At 48.0% G+C, this 14,197-nt stretch overlaps 1 non-coding gene across 1 annotated transcript; it reads left to right on the forward strand.

Annotated features, from left to right (window-relative positions):
* The first annotated feature begins 3,128 nt into the window (after positions 1–3,128).
* LOC136484518 (small nucleolar RNA R71) lies at positions 3,129–3,234 on the forward strand. Its single transcript, XR_010766040.1, has one exon. It is a non-coding gene; the product is annotated as a small nucleolar RNA R71 (small nucleolar RNA).
* The last annotated feature ends 10,963 nt before the right edge of the window (positions 3,235–14,197 follow it).

Here is a 14,197-nt window from a genome sequence, read left to right on the forward strand (position 1 = left end):
CTTATACATGCTTGAGGTCGGTTTGGCGAGGGATAAATTAGGAAACCATGCTGAACCACCTCTGCACAGCATTAATGAACTGCCAGAGCAAGGTGGGGCCATGCAGAGTTGGGGACGCTACGGCCGCACCCCTGCCTAGCCTGTCTCACCACCACCTTCGCCTGGTGGGTCTCTTGGTGGGCTTAGAGTGTAGCCATGGTGGGGTTTGGCCCAAATTTGTTGATTGGATGGGCTGTCTTCTCATTCCTTGGCATAGGGTCTGCTTTACGCTTTGTTTGAAGGTGCATTTCGACTATAATTCCATTGTGTCCAAGTATAAGTGCTGCAAAATAGAAGTCTTGCAATACAAGTGGAACTATGTCAATAGCAAAGGCATATGCATGTAAACATGTTAGTTTTCTCCTTTTTGGAAATAAGTTGGCGGTAGAATGTTGTTGATAAGAACCGCTAACGAAATCCCCCAAGCTTACCCTTTGCTCGTCCTCAAGCAAAAGCTAAGGCGTTGGTTGTTGATCATGAGTTGCTACTATGCCGATTACATTTCAAAAGTGACATGCCTACAACAAAGTTTTCTTCCTTGATTTGAATAAATTGGCTTTCTATCCACCCTTTATTATCTCATTACCTGCGGGGCTTTTTAGCCTTCTCCAAGGTTTAGGTGGTTGCAAGATAGAACAGTTCATAGAAATGCTTATCATTTGTTCTTTGATCGACTTTCTTTCCGGAGGTTTTGAGAGTTTTGTAAAATAAAAGTAAGTTCCTTGAATGATTCACTCGATCACTCAATGTGGATGCTCCTCACCAAAGGCTTTTCATGTTTGCCTTTCTTTTCATCCTACCTCTAAAGGCTTTTTGTGGAGTTTTGGGTAGGTATGAAAGAGAGGCATACTTGCATCTCATAATCTTGCTATGTCAAAGACCAAACCCAAGGACATGCAAGTCATACACTTTGATTTATAATCTTCCTAATGCTACAATATATATATTTTTTGTACTTCTTTGATCATAACTCTCTCTCTCTTTGGAGGGATGCCTTTTATTTGAAAGTATGGGCTATCTTATTTCTTTCTTTCTCTTTTTTCTTTTCTTCATGCTCTTTGTCATGCATTTTTTCCCTCATGCTTTTTTAGCATGGATATATTTTTCCTTTTTCTTCTTTTTTAGCATAGCCCATACTTACTTTTGGCACATGAAAACTTTTTTAGAGAGAGACTCATGAAAAATATGAATGGAGTATTTATTTGGTGGACGGAAAAACATGTTTTTTGCATAACTCTCAGTGTAAGAGTCAGCATTTTATTTATGGGTGTACGTAAATCTTGATCATGGGTGCATGACGAGAATCTCAACAAGGGTCACAAATAATTTGACAAAGCTCAACATGATAATAAACAACATATGACTAAGGTTTTGCATTTGTATCATATCATATGGCCTTGGTAGGAATTTTAATCATTGAGGAACTCTTAATTTTAGCATTTTGAAAATAAAACTCTGGATGTCAAGTCTTTCTTAGAACAAAGTCATAGCAAAATTCCGTTACACCATATCTTATCCCACAACAACTTAGACTAGATTAAGCATTTGCAACCCTCAAGTTTCAAGTTTTTAGGGTGAGACATTTTTAGCCAATAAACTCAAATCTTAGGGAAAGCTAAGTTATAAACTAGGCATAGTCAAAATATAAGACAGAGCAACTATTCATCATTTCAACAAGGATGAACTAAACATTTTTACTACACATATATGGAGGGAAATAAGTATCATTGTTTTTATTATTATTGTATATATTTGTTTTATTATTTTAATCAAGGTTCACCAAAAAAAATCATCTCTGTTGTCATCTCAAAGACTTACCCTTATAAAGTTGATATATTCCTGCAAGGGTTAGTCCATATAATCAACCAAAATCTATACTAGCAGTTTTGGTTCAAAGATTAAACTAGACATCGTGTCTAATTTGATCAAGGTAGGATTTTTAACCTCAACACCATGCTTAAATTAAAAAGCCTATAGAAGTATGATCATTACGTCCGAACTTCAAACTAAGCAACATTCTTAATTTTAAAGATGTAAAACTAAAACTTCCAAACCAAAACATGTCGGCATAGACAGAGGAAGCATGAAAGGATATACAAGAATCATCCAAAGTGGTGAAAACATTTATTGGTGAACAGGAGAACCATAAGTTTTTTTATATATTTCTCTTCTTTTCTTTTCTTGCAAGGTAACAGAAAGTGGTGAGAGTGCAAGATACACGTTACCTTGTGGGGATCCTCCCCCAAGCTAGCTCAAAGCCTATGGTGCGGGGTTGTATCCCGTTCTTTTTAGCTCTTCTTGCATGGTTAGGATATGGTAGATCACGAGTGGACTTACCATCCCTCATGATTACCGCATTGATATTTTCAAATGAGATGTTGGGGTGCCCTGGGATCTTTTCAAAATCATATGCAGGAATTGTAGCAGCAATTTGAGCTAGTTGGGTTTCAAACATTTTATTAAGGCTTAATTAATTTTCAAAGGAAAAATTTAAGCCTTCTAAATTTCAATTAATGTCTTCAAAAATTTCATTGTTAGAGGCAAGTTTCTTTGCAAAGTTTTTATTTATTTGAGCTTGCCCTAACACAAGATCTATCAAGGAAGTTTGATTTGCAAAATTTGAATTGTAAGCAAAGTTACCTTCCTGATATGATGGGTGCGACTGATTCCACCCTGGACCACCTTATGGACAAAACCCATTGTTGTCATTCAGCGCATCAACATGGGTCTCAAGGCGGTCGTTCCCCGAGTGTCTGAAGTTTCCACACACCTCACATGGTATATGCGAGTAGAGTGATTGGATGGTACCATAGGGTGTTCCTTTTATGGCATCGTGCTCGCCCAAGCATTTTATTAGAAGATCCAATTTTGCGCCCAGCATATCCATTTCCTCCACGGTATGCATGCCATCTTCTTGGGGTTGGAGTCTGTCTTCACTCCACCCCTGGTTGGAGACCATCTTCTCAATGAGAGTCATAGCTCTGCTGGCTGTGAGTGAGAAGAAGGCTGCTCCAGTAGCAGCATCTATGTGGGCTTTGGATGTGGAAATTAGCCCATTGTAGAAGTTTTGAAGGATCATCCAGTCTTCCATCTCATGGTGTGGGCAGGCAAGGATGTGTTCTTGCAACCTCTCCCACGCTTTTGGGATGGATTCTGATGCTGTCTGCTTGAAGTTGGAAATTCTTCCATGAAGGGCATTGGTTTTGCCCATCGGGAAGAACTTCGCAAGGAACGCCGTGGAGCACTTGGCCCATGTATTAACAACTTCCCAGTCCTTGTAGAACCACTGTTTCGCACTTCCCAGTATGGAGAATAGCAACAAGCAAAGTCTGATTATCTCCGGTGCGACATCCTTCATGATGATGGTATCACATAGCTCCAGGAAGTGTTGGAGATGTGTGTTGGCATCCTTGTTAGGCAATCCAAAGAATGGATTTGTCTACGCCATTAGGATTAGGCCGGTCTTCAACTCAAAGTTCGTGTCGCCCATGTTGACGACGGACCCAACGGGCACATTGGCTATGGTGGGGATGAAGTACTCGTGCAGCATCTTGTCGGCCATGGTGTTTGGTACAGATGATGCTGGGGTGAAGGGTTGGGTTGCCTATGGAGTAGCAGAAGCAGGATCGACACGAGGTCGGGCCTTCTTTAGGAATGACTCTGGATTCTTGGTGAAGGTCGTTGGCAAGTCAAAACCATCTTACACTATCCTATTTTCATCCACAATAGGAGAAAACAAGCAAAGTTATCCTGTTATGAGGAATGGCTACTACACATGCATATTATCATGAACATGTCCTAATAGATTCTTTTAACCAGTGCCTTCTCCGGCAATGGCGCTAGAAATGCTTGTTAGCATTTCTAAGCATAACTACTAGGATTTGTGTTTCCTAGCAATAGCATCAGAAACACCATGACGATATTGCTGAACACATGTAGAAATATTCCACAAGCGCATGAATATATCATTGTAGCATTTCACCCGGGAGTATTCGGGTATTGTTCATTTATATTTTCCCAAAGGAAGGCATGGTGTGAAAGTCTCTAATAGGGACATGGCCAAGATAACATGACTATACAATAGACCAAAGTTCATAATAGGGGTAAGCCAGGATAGATATTGGATAGTGTGACACACACACTCAAGCCAATCTCAAGGATAAAGATAAAAGAAAGAATAAAGAATAAAAGAATAAACCTAAGCTAGAGTAGGCTTATCTTGTATAGCTATGCTAATATTAGCAGATCATACAAATACTTGAATTTCTAATGGTAGAGATCCTAAGTTAAGATGGCTTTGGTCACTATGAACTTACTTTGGGCACTGGATTGCAACTGGTCTGCCAGTCGATGCCGGTCTACAGCTCTACACCGTATCCAAACATGGGGGATTACAAAGGACGGACAGGGCTGTTACCACCTGCCGCCTACCCCTCAACCGGAGGATACGAGACAAATGAAGGTAACTTCTAACACAGACACCACATCTAAGCTATCGGTTACTACTCTAGCGGTGGCTTGGAACTTTTGTGTTTATCAGGAGTCCTCTTACTAGAGCATCCGCCATGGGGATAGATGACGAACCCGCAAGAATATACTGACCAAAACTAATCTTAAAGTAGAACTCACTACCTCAATTTAGGTCTTGGTCTATACATGTATACTATATGAAAGGTTAAGCATAAAGTTCTTTATGCTAAACTAATAACATAAGAACTTTGCTCTAATTTCATAACATAGCTATATTGATAAAATGAGAACAAGAACATAAGGGAGCGCTTCATATTATTCATACCTAGTTTGCCCCTAGAGGTTCAAGCTCAACAATGAAGCTTGCCTTGCTCCAAATAAAAGTAAAAATAGTAAAAGATACAAGTGGAGGGAGAGAGAGCTCAAGTGTGGTGTGTGTTGAATGGGGGCCTCTACACCTCTACTTATACATGCTTGAGATCGGTTTGGTGAGGGATAAATTAGGAAACCATGCTGAACCACCTCTACATGCATTAATGAACTGCTAGAGCAAGGTGGGATCGTGCAGAGCTAGGGGCGGTGAGACCGCACCCTTTCTTGGTCTGTCTCGCCACCGCGTTCGCTTGGTGGGTCTCTTGGTGGGCCTAGAGCGCAACCATGGTTGGGTTTGGCCCAAATTTGTCGATTGGATGGGCCGTCTTCTCATTCCTTGGCATAGGATCTGCTTTACGCTTTGTTTGAAGGCGCATTTCGACTATAATTCCATTGTATATCTAAGTATAAGTGCTGCAAAATAGAAGTCTTGCAATACAAGTGGAACTATGTCAATAGCAAAGGCATATGAGTGTCAAACATGTTAGTTTTCTCCTTTTTGGAAATAACTTAGTGGTAGAATGTTGTCGATAAGAACCACCAATACCTAGCATGAGGGAACTCTGGCGGTAGGCTGTGCAAGAACTGTACCAGTTGTTCCTATAGTGGGAACCTGGTGGGAGTCCACGTCTCCTTCAACCATTTCATAATGGAGTCGACCACTAGTTCAATGAGCCACTTGGCATACGGTGAGGAGGCAGACCCGTCATCCAAGAGTATGTACTTGAGCTCGGTCACTGCCTCCATCTTCCTGTTTGGCTGCTCCAGTGGATCATTACCTCATCAACTGCTTGAACATCTCCTTCACAATAGGGACCAACATCTTGCGCACTGTGTCTAATAGGGATATTTCCTTGTAATAGGAGGGATACTCAGTCAAAAACTTCATGAACTCACTAATAAACGTATCCAAGACAACCTCAGTGTGGCTCTCCTACAGGCTTGGGGGTTGCATGACCTTGTCATCATGAGGACTCAAATTGCTTGCGCCCTCGTCATCAGATGTGGTTGAATCGTTAGAGGGATTATTGGCTGTAGGGATAATGTAGGAGGCGTTGACATGGTTGGTGCTAAGACCCGAGTACCTGTGGTGCAATTGCACCTAAATGAGGTTGGCGTCCCCTTGGTGGTGCAGTCTAAGGACATGGCCAGCACTGTAACCCATGTGTTCCATTGTCCGGTGAACCACTAAGTTGTTCACAATGGTTGTCGTTGGTGCCGTTGGATAGGGCGATGCTTGATGCATCTCCCGCAGAGCGGAATGGCTGGACCATGACACCAGGCCCCTAGAGACAAATAGCATGGGTCACCTATAATTGATGGTAGCAATGGGCATGCCATCCTTGTCTGCAACCATGGCGTCATCAGCATCGACAACCACGGTACCAGGGACAGTGCCAGCTTGTGCTTTGCTAGCGGCTTATGTTGGATGTTGCTACCGATGGGCTCATCGAAGGCCACGGGAAGCAGCGACAATCGTGTTGATGGATGTCACAACAAAGTGGGAGGCGAAAGAAGTTGTTCACTACTAACTTTTTCACTTAAGTACAGGAATGTGTTGCGGTAGTTCCAAACACTAGATGGAGGATGATCAGTAACTGCTGCATCAATATGGTTGAATTGAGATTGGGCCACGTCTCCTCGGGGCGTCACATCGCCATGGGCATCACAACTATCAAAGTTCACCCTTTCTGATTGGAGGATGTGGGTGTATAGCTATTGAGATTTTTGGGACCCTAAGACAGTTTGACCCTACGGAATATAGACGATTCGGATCACTATGAGTCGATGAACAATGAAATATAGTGCTGGCAACTATCAGGGGCTATCCAACTAGTCCATAGAACCCAACTATCAGGGGCTAACAACTAGTTCTAGTCTATAGAACGCAATAATTAGTTCAGGATACAAACAGGTATGGACTAATAACACAACTAATTGGCTAATTTTTAGTTTGCTTCTTTTTATCCATGGCTAACTAGTCATTGTCCATTGAAACAAGGCCTAAGCCAGTCTGATACTATGAAATCTTGATAGACTAGATAATAGTTTTGATGAAACAACAAAATACAAATCGTGTCAACTCTTGCACGTCGTTCACCTCAACCATCCACCATTCGTCTTGCACACCTCCACCTTGAGCTTAGCTTCTTCGTCCTCTTGCTCCTCCTCACATTCCTTGTCCTTGTCATTGCAGCAGGTGGCCTCATGGATCACGCTGAAGAAGTAGGTGTCACCAACATTGAGGTGGTTGCTTGCACAGAACTATCCCACCCATACTTGAATGATGTGCGCACTTTGTTGTTCATGGGGTCCTATCCAAGGCCACAAGTAAGGACTACCTAGACATCTACAGCTTGATGGCTTACCACTGCTAGTAGCTGTGCGCTACCTTGAAGTCCACTAGCACGTTCTTCGCCTCACGCAAAAAAAAGATTGATGAGAAAGACGACACTGATAACTTGCGACATTGGTACGTTCTGCGTCTCACACGAGTGCTCACCAGATACTTTGCTTTGAGGTGGTACTTCTTCAGGATCACTGTAAAACTCCTTGGCTCCGTGATGGGCAGGGAGAGCTGACTACGCTGGCCTCAAAGTCATGTAGGTATTGCTTACGGCAGGTGGTAAGGTCGAAGACCTTGACATTAATTTGTGATCGGCCATCATACCATAATGCAAGAGAGAACCCATCTTAGAGGTCGAGAGCACGAGCAAAGTGCTTCCATCCCCGGTGGAGGTACAAGTGGCCACTGTCGGAGAACACCTCCACCTTCCACCAGGCTAGGATCTGCTCATCATCCAGACAAAGCTCAAGTTTCCGGTGACCTCCGATGGCCTGGGCCATTGCAGCCAGCAGTTTCTGCGTGCACAATGATAAACATAGCTAGATAGAGGGACAAGTTCATTGCCATAGGCAAACCCTAGCAGATCAGATTCAGCACACAAAAATGGGCACTTACCAATGTTTCTGCATACATTCTAGGAAGAAGGATCTTCATGCACTCTAGGTCACTCTGGCTCGGTCCTGCCATGTCTGCTTGTAGCCCCACCATGCCAACTAGGGAACTTGACAGTCTTGAGGAATCCTTGCTGGTATATCTCTATTCCCATTCTCCTCTCATGAAGGGGCTTTCTTTTTTTGTGTTTCTGGTGTTGTCACAAATGCAAGGAGTGCACACACACTGTTGGAGCTAACTTGTAAAAACTAGTGCCGAGACTGATGCCATGTCATCAGCATAAATGGAGGAGATGTGCTCTATTTTCATCATTGTATGCTTGGGAACATCAATACTCCTGCATATCTGGTCAAACACGCCTTCTACGGTACGACTAGTTGAGGTTCCCGAGGGAGTGCGATGGCACCCAAGATGTGAAACGACCTATCACCACCACACTAGGCTTTCAATTCCCAACCATGTCATGGTGGTAAATTCACTACTATCCAGCTTTCATCCTGCATTCACCTCGCTTTTGGCAACCATGCAAGGTTTCTTTGAGAGGATCAAGTCTCGACAACCAGAAAGTCCTGCTGTCGGTGCAGAAAGTGACCAACACATAAATATTTGTAGTTTTGCCATATGTTGTGATTGGAGGTGGCCTAGCACTCAATGACACAGGGTTTATACTGGTTCAGGCAACGTGCCCTATGTCCAGTTTGAGTGGGTTGGTGACTTTATTCCTGAGCCTAGGTGTTCGAAGTTTGCAGTGGGGTTACAAACGAGAAGGAGAAAGATGGGGGGTACAAGAGGTTTGGTCAGACTCTGGTTTGAAGGGCCAAGAGTGATGGGAACCCCGCTATGTGCTAAGGTCGAGCGTGTGCTTGGTATAACTTCAGAGTGTCTAAAGTTATAGAGGGTGAATCAACGTAAGTGAACTGATTGATCTGAATGAACTATCTTTTGGGAGAGAGCGCATCCCCTTTTATAGATGAAGGGGATGGCCTTACAAGGGAGAGCGAGAGAGTATGTACACTGCTAAGTCTTGCTACCCATGCCGGCGGGTACAAGATGATGGTTGGCGCCCCCAATACTGTTTATTGTCAGATGCACCTGGGATGTTGCGTCGTCTTCTTCAGGTATGGCAGACGTCGGTGCTTGCCACACTGTTGATACTTGGAGGCATGCAAGGGGTTTTACCATGTTCGCCTGGTATGGTAAATGTTGGCGCCTCAGAGGCACGTGGGGCGAGCCTTACCATATTTGTCTGGTATGGGAGTTGATGGCGCCCACAACACTATAGGGGAAAATGTTGGCGCCTACAACACTACTTGGGTTCTATCATGTCAGGTAGGTCGCAGGGTACTGTCCTACAGGTGTATAGGGTACGGTCCTCAGTACTATAGTTGACTTGAGTGCACTGCCTTACTTTCTCTGACTGTTTCCTGGTCCTTACCGAGCAGGCATCCCCAGTCGGTTGGTCCCAGTTGGCTCTGATTGCGCCAGTCGGAGAGGAGTTGTAAGTAGGGGTTCAGCACATCCTTGGTCGGAGAAGTGGGTCAGAGTCAGAAGTGGTGTTCGGCCAGGGCTTCCGATCGGAGAGGCCGTCCGAAGGCGGGCTGGACACTGAAGCGAGTGCTCCGGTAGGAGAGGTGGGTCGGAGTCGGAAGCGGGCGTCGATCCTCCTTGGCCAGGCCTTCCGGTCGGAGATTGGATCGCCCTTTTGGCCTGTCGTCTAGGTATTTGGGCCAAACCAAGAGTTTGCACATTGGTTCACAACATTGTCTGCTGGCCCAAGCCCTTGCTGGGAAGCCGGTCCATGAGGGACCCCAGGTTCATGAACCAAATAGAAGCCCCCGATTCCCCAAGCGATTCAGGTAGAATCGTCTAGGGGATTTTTGTCTTGATGGTGGGTGCACGCGAGCGTACCCGCGGGTGTAGCCCCTGAGCCCCCGGGTGATTCGGGCAGAATCATCTGGGGGGTTTTTCGTGTTGCCAGCGGGGGAGGTTTCATTTCGCTAGCGGGCAAGCCCCTGGGCGATTCGGGCAGGATCGCCTATGGGGTTTTGTCAGCGGGCGTGTGTGCATTTTAGTTGAGACAGAGTCGGCCTGGCGTCGGTGCTGCCCGTGCAGCCAAGGCAATTAGTTTAGGGATCAGGCGAGGCGGAGCTCGTGGTTCCTAGCATCAGTGCAGCTAGTGCAACCGAGGCAGTTAGTTTAGGGATCGGGCGATGTGGAGCTTGCGGATCCTAGCATCGGTGCTGCCCATGCAGCTGAGGCAATTTAGTTTAGGGAACAAGCAAGACGGAGCTTGCGGATCCTGGCGTCGATGCAACCCATGTAGCCGAGGCACTTAGTTTAGGGATCGGGCGAGGCAGAGCTCACGGATCCTGTCATCGGTGCAGCCTACGTAGCCGAGGCAGTTAGTTTAGGGATCGGTCGAGACGAAGCTCACGAATCCTAGCGTCGGTGCAACCCGTATAGCTGAGGTAGTTTTTAGGTGTCTTGAGACCCTGAGCTCCGTTGGGCTTGGTAGGGTCAGTTTTGAGTTTTGTGTGTTACCCTGTCCTTGGCTTCTCACAACTAGAGGGGCTAAGCTTTGTCGCTTGCCTCGATCGCTCAAGCTTGTGTGACGCGCTCGGTGAGCTCACTAACGGGTATGATCGAGTGGAATCCGGGTCTGTCGTTCATGACATGGTCGGCATAGCCCTCTTGTGACATTCCACTACACCTTTACCTACAACCCGGCAGATGCCTGGGTCATTCCGAAGATCGACCCAGGTGGCCTGCTGGCCTCCCCTTGATGGATATTCTATGGGTTTGGCAGAGGTTTAGGATCGAACAAGAAGGTTGAGATGACCCTATCTGCTTCAGGGCAGACCGGGCAAGGGACACACGGGGCTCATCTGTGTTTTTCTCCCCTAGCTCTGTTTGACGTGAGGTGACCTCAAGCCCTTCGTGGGCTAGCCTATGAACCCCGGTCAGTCATTGCTCATGTTGAATGAGGCAACTGCCGCTTCATGATGCAACATAGAGCGTTGTGATGCATTTAGCCGCATGTGCGATGCCTTAGTTCCTGAGCCCCTGAGCGATTTGAGCCCGAATCATCCGGGGGTGCGGGCGTATGGAATGAATGCGTGTATGGACATATGAATGATTATAAAGAAAGAGTGGGGTTTGGTAATGTTACCTTGATGACTCGAGTGACGGGGTTTGAAGAGCTCTAATCGGAAATGTCCGACCAGGACCCGCGCTCGTCGTTTGTGACAGAGTTGGCATGGCCTACATGGGGCATCCCTTTGCTCCTTACCTATCTCTCGGTGTTTTCCTGAGCCGTTCGATTGACTTAGGAAGCCTGATGATCTCTCCTAGCGGAGATCCCATTGTTTGGGTTTTTCCATGTCCCACCTGGGGAGGTGGAGAGCCGCCCGCGCGTGGTGGTGCTTTGTTTTTTGTGCCCGGTCATGCGGTAGTGGTGGGCCATACCCAGGCCACATCCCATCTAATCAGGAATCGTTCCATTGGGCAGGGTGCGTCTCATCGGTCAGGGCACGTCCCATCGTATCCCATCTACATTAAATGGGGAAGGGAGAGGGTTTTTTTGCCCCCATCATTTCGCCTTTCTTCGATCACCATGCCTTCCCCAACTGCTGCGCCCTTTTCTTTAAGTAGGAGAAGGGAGAGGGCTTTCGCCCTGTTCCTTCGCCTATTCCTCATCTATCATCTATTCTCTTTCTTCCTTCTCACTAAGAGCATTTGAGTGCCGCGGTGGTTCCTAGGAGAGAAAAGGGAGAGAGCGAGGGAGAGGAGAAAACTCACAAATCCATTCATGAACATAGAGCGAAATGTTAGGCTAGAGGTCATCCGTTGTGAGGGAGCCGATGTTTTTCACCGAGAAGGGGTTTCTACTGCCGAAGGAGGTGGCGCACTGGAGGGCTCCCAGGAGGGAGGATTTCCCGCAACCTCGGCCCGGCGAGGTGGTTTCCTTCCTTGCCTTCCACAAGCATGGGCCAGGATACCCCACGCATTGGTTCCTGCGTGGGCTCCTCAACGAGTGGGGTTTGGAGCTGCAACACCTCAATCCGACTAGGGTGCTACATATCATCGGCTTCATCACCGTGTGCGAGGCCTTCCTTGGGATGGAGCCACACGTGGACTTCTTTCGGTGGATGTTCTCTAGGTGAACTTTGTCGGTGGGGAATCCGCCTGAGGCCACACCGGTGGGGGGCTTCGCCCTGCAGAAGAAACCGAGCACGGGGGGCTCGTACCCCATGTATATCCCATGTGATTCCAATTGGGGGTGGCACAAGGAATGGTTCTACATTAGGAACCCGGCGGAGGCACCGTTTCCCCCCTTCACCGGTAGGAGGCCGGAGAGGCTAGACAGCTGGTCATGGGGCCCTGCCAGTTGGTAGAAGCATAAGGTGGAGATCATCGAGGCAGAGCTTAAGAAGCTCGTGCGGTGCAACCTTGATGGGGTGCGGGTGTTCCACACCCTCTTCCACCATCGGGTTGCTCCATTGGCAGAGAGGACACGACTGATACGGAAGTACAGCATCCCGACAGACCCCGACCGTGCATTGCCGGAGGAGCTGCCAAACGACGAGGTCTGGAGTCACCATTACTAGGTGCTGTAGCTGAAGCCCAAGGAGAACATCGATGGAAAGCCCGAATCTCTCAACTCCTCGGTGGTGTCCAAACTGGTATGCTCCCCTTTCTTTACTCCATGTTCTTTTCCCCCTTTGTTCTCCTATTTTTGATTGAGTCGCCTATTTCGTAGGGACTTGGAGTTTATAAGTCCTGGCTACACCTTCTGAAGGGGCCAGAGGGCGTGGCTCAGCAGGCCACCCAGAAGGAGGCGGCGGATGCCAGGAAGAAGAAGAAAGCCGAGGAGGCTTGGTGGAAGCATGAGAAGGAGAAGGAGATCACCCGGTGCGTGCGCGCTGGGAAAATAGGAGCGACGTCGAGTCAGAGCTTGAGTCTGAGGACCCCACAGAGGTGGGGGATGACATGATCTTCTCCAAGGAGGAGGAAAGCCGGGAGGTCATTGCAACCTCGGCAGAGTGTCATGATCCTATGGCTGTGTCTGCTGGCGGCGAGCAGGAGGTAGAGAGGCACGGCAACGCTCCTACGCTGAGGAAGCGTGCTGCGAGCATGGATGTCATCGGCGAACGGGAACCGAGGTAGACGCAAACACCACGCCCTTCGGTGGCGTCGCCGATCTCGTCCCCGCCTGCCGCGGGCGTGGTGGAGCAAGCCAGGCTGCTAGAGGAGCGGGCTTGCACCCATGAGTCGTCGAGGCCGGCACCGGTGCATGAGTCATAGCGGGAGGATGCCCCGCCAGCTGCTCTAGTAGGCATGCCCCGAGCCGATGGCTGTGGTGATTCGTAGGCCAAGCAGCTGGCGGTTGAGTTGACTCCCTCGGTTGAAGCGAGGGGCGTGGGTTGGCCCAGGAGCGGTCCTTGACCTATGGGCCCAGTCATCGGGTTGGGGCTTCAAAGTCGTACCGCTTTCATCCCGGTATGCCTTTTTGTTCCTTTTTTATTTTGCTATTGGGTTGTTTGGAGTATGACTGACCTGTATTTTTTGACAGCGGCCGAACGCTGACGGGGTTGAGCATCGCCCCAACTCCTATGTAGGAGGTTTGGAGGCCCACCTTGTAGCGCACCTGATGAGCGGCGGGGAGAGCAAGGTGGTGGCGGTGAGTCCTTCCCTTCTAGGGTCGTGCTCCCTGGGTCGATCGCTAGTATGTCGGCAGCGGTGGCGACAGTGTTGGCGGCAATCCTGGTGGTGACGGTGGAGGCTACGTCAGAGGTGTCCCTTGCGGCCCCTCCTCCACCAACTATGGTGGAAGAGGAGAGGGAAGCCGGGCTCCCTGCCTCATTAGGCGGAGGGTTACATGGCTCACCTTCCCGATCAGTGTTGGAGGCGCTAGGAGGAGATGCCCATGGAACCGAGGTGGTGGAGATCACCTCCGATGACAAAGCAGATGATGAGGTGGAGCCATCGGTGCTATCGCGGGAGCTGGCCGTGGTCCGATTGGAGGTTGGGCCCTCCAGCAGGCTAGAGGAGACCAACCTAGTGTGGCCCTACCCCGAGGACCCGGCCAAGGTTTGGTTCATCCTTCGGGATTCACAGGAGTGTCAGCTCTTGGACATCCTTGGGGGGAGAGGACTTGCCATGGAGTCCAATCTTGCCAAGCTATCAGTGAAGCTTGAGGATGCCCAGGAGTGGGTTAAGTCTGTCCAGCGGTTGGTCTAGGTCGACCTACGCCACGCCATGGAGGTGAGTTTCCCACGCTTGTCCTTGACCCCTTGGTCTCTCATTGGTTGCCTCAGCATGCTTGCTTCTTGTTTTTGCATGGTCTGTAGGAGATGT

Source organism: Miscanthus floridulus, chromosome 9 (genome assembly GCF_019320115.1).
Source record: "Miscanthus floridulus cultivar M001 chromosome 9, ASM1932011v1, whole genome shotgun sequence".
Lineage (NCBI taxonomy): Eukaryota > Viridiplantae > Streptophyta > Magnoliopsida > Poales > Poaceae > Miscanthus > Miscanthus floridulus.